Consider the following 8,660-nt stretch of genomic DNA (forward strand, 5'->3'; position numbering starts at 1 on the left):
TAAATTATATGCATATTTAGAGCACAGTTTACATCAGCTACACATGTTAATGAAGAAGAAATATACTCATACACCACTGTAATCATTCTGAATATGTAATACTAGCAATCTTTGTACAGTGATATTCAAAATGTCTCACATTGCTTACTTGTGGGGTAAAAAATTATACAATGAGCCAGGTGAGGTGGTGCATGTCTTTAATCCGAGCACTCGGGAGGTAAAGGCCAGTGGATCTCTGTGAGTTCAAGGCCAGCGTGGTCTACATAGTGAGTTCCAAGACAGCTGGGGTGACAGGCATTATGCTCACCTACAAGTACATGCAGGATCCACCAACAATTTTAATATTAAATAATAGTGAATTATTTTTATTCTCAAACATATTCAAATATTTGAATAAAATTTCTTTCAATTTTACTTTTTGATGTACTTGCCCCAGCAGTAGCAGAACAGACCACAGAAACGCCTCTAAGTGGCTTCTAGAATTCTGATGACAGTCATTCACTCATTTGACCACACACCCTGCTTTGCCCATTGGGTGCCAGAGTGATCCTTAAATTTCTAGGGTAATTTTAAAAATAAGTCTGAAAACAAACACATTGCACGCCTACTGTTTCCAATGACTAAGTATAGAGATACCCCATTAACATTCTATCCCAAGCAATATACAAATACAGTATCAAATGGAAGCTAATCAATAGTACTCTATTAACTTACCAAAATTTGTTCTATACTCATAGCACCTTTGGTCCTGTATTACTTGCAAATAATATGGTGACATGGCTAACCTAAGTCCATAGCCTGCAAAATCTCTTAGAAAAAATACCAAATCTTAAGGTAATTCAGAAATATATAGGAAAAGTTGAGTATATATGTGAGGTACAAGATCCGATGGTGGGAAAGGAGGTTCACAAGAGGCCTGGAGGTTGGAAAGGACGTGAGGAGTCATAGGGAGATAAGACATACTTTATTCATTCACAGTGCTAGGTATACAGACACTGGAAGGCATCCAGGCACAAGCTGGCATGCACAGGCCACACACAGGTAGGCATAGGTACATTTGAATACTGGCACACAAGCCAAAGGAAGGCACGCAGAGGCTTAAAAAGCCTCTGACTCAAGGTCCTATATGCACAAGTCCATACAAAAGTGGCATTGTTTAAGAAATAACAGATTACATCATTATTTACTTTTTGATTTCCTGGACATCCAGTGTCAGACATTTGTGCTAACTCATAGCCCCTCAGCAGTCCAGAGTTAGCTATCTTAGCCCATGTCAAGATATTGATATCAGCACCTTGCTGTCTAAGCATAAACTAGACCTTGTGCTTCTCTGTTCCCTATAATACTATGTGGGTACTTAATTCAAGAACATCTGGAAAAGATGCAGACTTTTATTCTTTGGCTTATGAAAACACCTCAGACAGAACCCAAAAAGTATCTTATTTCTTTCAAAATTGTTTTTTAATATTTACTTTTAAATTTTTCTTTTTATTGAATTTTTGTGATTTTCGTACAATACAGTGTGATGGTATTTAGGTCTCCTCCACTATCTGCACCTCCCCTCAACATCCCCCTATCCAATTTAATGTACTCTTTTATATTAAATATATGTATGTGTGTGTCTTTGTGTAGGTATGTGCACATGAATATGGGTGCTCACTGAGGCCAGAATAAGGCATAGGGTCCCCTGGAGCCTGAGTTATGGGAAGTTTCCCAACATATTGCTGGAAGTCAAACTCAGATGTTCTGCAGGTGATCTTAACTAACTATGGAGCCATATCTCCAGTCCAAGCATCTTATTTCTTAATCCTGAGAATCACATCATGACTCATTGTTTATCTGTTACCTGAAATCCTAGATGGATACTAAAAATAGTTCATAAAAAATTAAAATTTGTTAAACATACTAATGATGATTTAGGATAGATAGCTGTAAGTCAATACAGTCTTGGAAGAGCATCTCCTATGATTGATGGGTTTGTAGAAAATACAGATTATTGGAGATTCAGTGAATCATACAAATATATCTTGGCTTCCTAAAATCAAGACGGGGGAAGAACAAAGTAATGAAAGACAATCAGGTAATAATATATGAACTAAATACATTTTTAAGGTACACTGTACTACTTTTGAATTTAATTTGGTGTAACATGATACAACACAAATTTAACAAGCATCATATTACAAGGTGATCATAATTGGGAACACAAATGGATGTCTTATTTTAAAAGATAGTAACATAGAGATTAGAAACGCATATGCATCTTAGTGTCAATTGTATTAAAAATGAATTTTTCTGTATGAAACTGTGTATTTTAATAATGAAATGGAGATCTTTTTCAAAATTTAAAACCTCACTTAACTGTAATGTCTTACAGGGTTTTTACAGAGTACAATATTGTATAACTGTATTAATTCAACTGTAAACCTAACAATTTACAGCCAATTTTGATAGAGAAGCATCTTGATAGTAACAATAATCATGTTCCTCCACTGATGTAGCACTTTTCTTTGTGTGCATATGTCTGTGTGTGTATCTCTGTGTGCGTGTGTTCATATACATAGTCTTATGTGGGTTGGTGCACATGCAAATATGCGTGTGTGTGTCCATGTTCATGTTTGTGTGCAGGTAGGTGACCATGTGTGCATAAGCATGTCTGTGTGTGTATGTGTGTGCATGTGGAAGTCAGAGGACACCTTAAGTGTCATTCCTGAGGCATAGTGCATCTTTTTTTTAGATAGGTCTCTGGCCTGAAACTCACCAAGTAGGCTAGTCTGGCTGGACCCAAGGGTCTACCTATGTCCACCTTCTCAGCACTGGGATTAGCAGGCATGTGGCACCACATATGACTTTACATGGTCCTAGGGGTCATCTCATGTCCTCATACTTGCACAGGCAAGCACTTTATTTACTCAGTTATGCCTATAACACAAGTCCTTTTTCGTTTCCTTTTTTCCTAATTTGATGCCTGGAAGTTAGGGTAAGAACAGATAGCATATCCACAGCCTTAGGGATATGTAGTGATATGTCTGTGTGCTCACTGAGTTGGAGCAAAAAAATGTCCATCTATTGATATGTAAAATTTGTTAATTGTATGTAATTGAAATTATTTAGATAGATTACACAGAATATACATGTTTGCATGAACTGTTTTGAGATAAATTGTGCCAATATAGTTGGTTTGTGTTCCTCACTAGTCATGTCTGGCTGTGATCACAATTTGAGGGTGCATATTTACAGCCTAAGCTATCTAAGACAACAGTTACATGAACTAGCACTGGATCAGGCTCAGAAGTCTAAGGTGAAATATCACTATTCCTGTAAGTCCATTGCAGCAGACAGGTATCTAAATACCTGAGCTTTGCTCTCAGTTGTCCAAATCCCTAAACAGGGATATTTGAGACCATTAAAACTTTAACTCTCTGTGTGTTTCTGGGTGAATTCTGTAGCCACTGAAACTGATGGAAACAGGAAGTCCACTTTCTCTACCAAAATTTTTGTGCTTCAAGCATAATTATGGAAGTGTTTTACTGTTTGAAACATTTTTGGCAATGGGAACTGTAAGCCATGGTAAGTGAAAGATATACAGATTAAAGTGGCTATGCATATAGGTATAGATATATAATTTTCTATAGACATCCAGTGGCAGAGGAGGAAGATGTGGGCTACACATGGGCTGGTGATAGCAATGGTCCTGAGTGTGCTGCTGGACAGCTGGGCACTACAATCAGATGACTGTGAAGTTTGTACTCCTTACTGAGGAAGTTTTTACCAGAAACTTAAAGACAGAGATTTCACTTTCTCGCCTGCCACTATCAAAGAAAAAAAAAAAAGAACTCATAAAGCTCTGCCATAGAGCAAGAAGCCAAGAAAAGTGGTTGTGCCATTGAGATCACATATGATGCAACCACCAAGATCATCAAGGAGGTGTCAAAGCCCCTGGCCCACCATATCACCATGAAGATCTGTGAGAAGCTGAAGAAAGTCAGATAATGTAAGCTAAAGTATAACAAGAAGATCCATTTTAGCATAGTGGACCTGAGGAAGTTTCAGGTGAAGGAGCTGAAGAAGAACCTGGATGACTTGGAGGACCTTGCAAGCTGTGTGGAACTTGAAAGCTGACTACATCAATGAATTGATGCCTAAGCATGCCTCCTAGGCAGTCAGCATGCTGACTGATTTTTAGTGTGTCCAATCCCCACTACCCCTGAGGGAAAACCAGTTCATCTATCTCTTCTCCAAAATAGAATTTTGTAATTTATATTCTAAATAGCTCTTGACAGTATGAGCTGTGAAGCCTGGAGCCTTCCTGATAATGCTGACTCTGCAGTGCCCCTCTGGGGTAATTCACTTCTTTCTGTTGCTGGTTTACTCTAGGATGTCAATGTGTGTTTTGGATTTTTATTAAAAAAAATTACTTTATTCTATAGCAAATATCTTCTGGTATTAGCTATTCCTTTAATATTTATTTTGCATAAATGATAGAAATATACACCTTTGCCAATCAGATAGTGATTTCTCTGTTACTCCTTGATTATCCTCTAATGACATCAGGCCTGTCATGAGGTATCCTGTAGATCCCCTCAAACACTACAAGCTATTGTTCTTGGTCGTCCATCAGAATTTGATGGTAAGATTCTATGGCTGGAGATGCTACACCCCATTGGTCATAGGACACTGAGAAATCAACTTGATACGGATCAAGTGCCCCCATTTATGGCTAAGTTTCACAGTACTGGAAGGTAGAAGGTGTTATGTAGGCTACCATGGCTGGGGGAGGGGGTGGTCATCAAGCATCTTGCCCAGCTGTGAACCCTGTGAACTACAATAATAAACTCTGCGTCAAAATATGACCATGGGTGCAATAGAAGCATAAATGTAATGGGGGCAACCAACTGCTTTCTGATTGAATTTAAGGCCTGCTCTACATGCCCAGCTGGTACTGCAAATCTAGCCAAGACCCCAGGTTGGGGTGTTTACAAACCCCAGGGGTGAACCAACTACTATTGCTATGCTAAATGGACATAGTATCAAACTTTCCTGTAAATTCGTACTCTCTACCCATAGATTGGTGCAGCACTCAGACCTCATCAGAGAAGTTTCTTGGTACAGTGGATGGTAGTAAATATAGAAACTCACAACTGGTCAAAGTGTACAGATTAAGTGTCAGTGCAGTGCTCAAGCCACAATTGGGATAGCTAGATGACCCCACCACCACGACTCAGGGTCTATCATGGAAAAGGGAATGGAAAGATTTAAAAATCCAGCAATTAAGGAAGACTGGAGTAAACATTGTCTTCTCTTCTATACATGAAAACAGTTGCATTCATGAACTCAAAGCAGCTGTGAGTGTCTGCATAGGACCTGCACAAAATCAGCCCAATCAACATTCTAGTATGGAAAGGGAAGTGTTTCATGAGTCTCTACACCTGAGGAGTTATGGACAGTTGATGGCTTCTGTGGGAGGGAAAGTTAGTCTTCTCTAAGGGTGCAGACACTGGTAGGTCAACCACACTGCAGTGGATGTCCCCACACCCATGAGTATATGGGCAGCATAAAATGGAACTAGTGAGTTGCTTAAAAAAAAAAAAAAAAAAAAAAAAAGGACACAAAGTTTGGATGGTGATAAGGCAGTAGATCTGGGAGGTGTTAGAGGGAGGTATGGGGTAAATATGATCAAAATACATTGTATGAAATTCTCAATTAATAAAAATATTTTAAATAAGTTAAAAAGTAATAATCAAGTAATTATTTGGCACTAAAAGTTTATTTTACTTCTTCACTTCAGATAATATCCTGAATTATATTTCTTTAATATAAAAAAAGAATTTAAAGAACCATTTTCATTTGTACTTACACAGCAACTAGAAAATGAAAAGTAATAATGAATATTTTCATCTCAATACAAGAGCAGAACTATATTTTCAGTAATACAATACCACATTTGTCATTTCCATTTATTAGTAGTAAATTGGCTCATGAAATTCTGGGAATCTGTGTGTAAAAGTATATAGATTGGAAGGTGAGAGATGGCTCTCAGAGGGAAAAGTTGCCTGGGCTCTTAGGTATGAATATTAAAAACATATCTACACTCGTTTCACCTCTGCACTGAAGGCCAGATTGTTCTGTGAACTGCTTTCATTCCAGCTTGAACTCACCAATATGAATGAACTTTATAGCAAATTTTAATAGGGCAAAATTCTACCACCATAAAAATTTTAAAACAAATAATCTCCATAAGAAAAATAGTCATAAACTCTGGCATATAGCCCATGCCTGGTTGAATTTTTAAAATATTTTTTAATTTTTTTAGAAGAAGCATTTCATTATGGCTTTAACATACTCAGTAACAATTTCCAGAGCAAAGATACATCTCTTTCAAAAGTGGCTATAAAATTTTTAGGTTCACTGTTCAATTACAGTTGTACAATAATGAACTCAGTATAAGCCCTGTAAGACATAAAATTAATTTTTAATCTTCAGAAAAGATCTCCATTTCATTTCAAAATATACTGTTTCTTACAGAAAGACTCATTGTTTTTGCTAATAACACTGAGATGTTGGTGCATGAGTCTCTAATCTGTATGTATCTGATTATTACTAGTCATAATTGGTTGCATTCAGATCCTTGGCACCTGTGTATGTCTATAAAGTTATTGGGTAGATTTCAATAGCAATGTTTATCACCTCTACTAATTAAAGTGACATAAATTTTTATGCTTCCTCCTCAAATATAATTCATTTTTTTAATTTGTTGACTTATTTTTTGAGTGTGTATATCACACAGAACATCCCAAACCATCTTATTCAACTATACACCCACTTCCCAGATGGCACCCTCCCATAGCCTCCCTCCCCCACTAGAGCTGTTATACTCTGTTGTCCCTGCTACTGTCTGTTGTGTTGTTGTCACCCCCAGCCATTCCCCACTACTTGTCCATCTGGTACATCTAGTCAGCCTGTCTAGAGGTCTTTATTTTAGGAAGGTTAACTGTTCCTCATCTAGCAGCAGTTGTCAGTATTCCTTTAGATAAGACTGGGGAATTTTTAAAATACACTAATCAAAATAGTTCTGCATAATGTTATCACATTCTTAGCATGCCTTACCTCAGTGACTTTTAACTTTTTACTGTGACTCTTAATAAGATGAATATTACATATCATATATGCATGAAGAGTGTTTTATAAAATAATACCTGACCTTACTGCATACTATACACTTGTACTTCATATTTTCTTTATTTTCTTTTTAAAACTACTGTTTGAGTTCAAGTTATGACATTTTTCAACTTACTACTATATCATGAACCTCAAAGCACAGTAGTAAATAGAGGTAATATTCTTCCCCAGGAAAATATGGAATGAAAGGAGGAAAATGAAATAGAGTAAAGAAAAAAAAAAGATTGAACTTTAGAGAAAGAAATCGTATCATTTTAAAGTGGCCATTGCAAAAGAGAAGATTTAGAAAGCAATGAAGGCTCATCTTTGGAGTCTGGAAGACTCAAAATATATTTTCTTTCCAGATGTCTGAAAGCTAACAATTGTAGAGATATTGTTAGAATAATAACATCCAGTTAATGTATAAAGTACATCCAAACTACAGCTGAGATAAAGTCAAATAAGCTTTTTGACTACTAAATTTTGCTATAATAATTTTGTATATTATGAATAATTGTATTTTATTACATTGAAGAATTAGACTATTTTATTCAATATCTCTGAAAAGTTAAAAAAATTCATTATAATTTAAAAATTCCTATGTGCTCAGCTGGCACTTAATTCTTAGTAGTAGCCAACTGTGCAGAGAGCACAGACCTCAAAGTTGGAAGACCATATTTTATGTTTGAGTATAGGTTTTATCACTTCTGTAAAAGGGATAAATGACAGAATGTGCTAGAAACACTTTGTAAATCAGAATGTCCCAAGGCACTGCAGTTAATCTCAAACAATTGTAGTACCATAATATTTTTTATTGTAATTGTATAGTTACAAAAGCTTTTCCATAGATGGGTCCATTTACAACACGGATCTGTTCCCCTTTTATTCAGTCAGTCTTCTAAATAAGATTTTGTTTCCTCTTACTTTCTCCACTGGAAAACTGTACATACAGAAAACTCACTATTTGCTCATTGTTTTGTTCTCACAAATCCCCTGTTCTGATCTGCATGGACTCAATAAACATTATCTGGAAATCTATTATAATGAAATCAAATGTATAATATCTTTTGCAATTACATCAGGTCGCAGATACTTCAGAGTTTTCCTTCTGTTGGACTGAGACTTTATAAAAGACTATTGTGTTTTACCCTATTGTGTTTTATTATTTCTACTGTTACATATTTTCTAGTTACTCCATTTCTCTAGTTCTCAAGACTAATTTTTGATTGGCTTTAATTGTGTGAGCCCCATTTCAGACAGAATGTAACTTCTATGAGGGTAAGAGTTTTTGTTGTAGTTATGAACAATACTAGCTCCAGTTACATTGCCTAAAATAGTGTTGGTTATTGTGGTAGTTCAAATGATAATGTCCCTCCTTAGATCCAAATATTTGAATTCTTGGCTCCAGTTGGTGACACTGTTTGTGGAGCTTTAGGAGGTGTGGCCTTGCTGGAGGAAGCAAGTCACTGTGGGTGAGCTTAAAAGTTCATAGCCTGGCCCCC

General features: G+C 36.5%; 1 pseudogene; it reads left to right on the forward strand.

Annotated features, from left to right (window-relative positions):
• Positions 1 to 3,658: 3,658 nt before the first annotated feature.
• On the forward strand, positions 3,659 to 4,159 carry LOC103749712 (annotated as a pseudogene).
• Positions 4,160 to 8,660: the final 4,501 nt, after the last annotated feature.

The sequence above is a fragment of the Nannospalax galili genome, unplaced genomic scaffold (assembly GCF_000622305.1).
Source record: "Nannospalax galili isolate Female #2095 unplaced genomic scaffold, S.galili_v1.0 scaffold266, whole genome shotgun sequence".
In the NCBI taxonomy this organism is placed as follows: Eukaryota; Metazoa; Chordata; class Mammalia; order Rodentia; family Spalacidae; genus Nannospalax; species Nannospalax galili.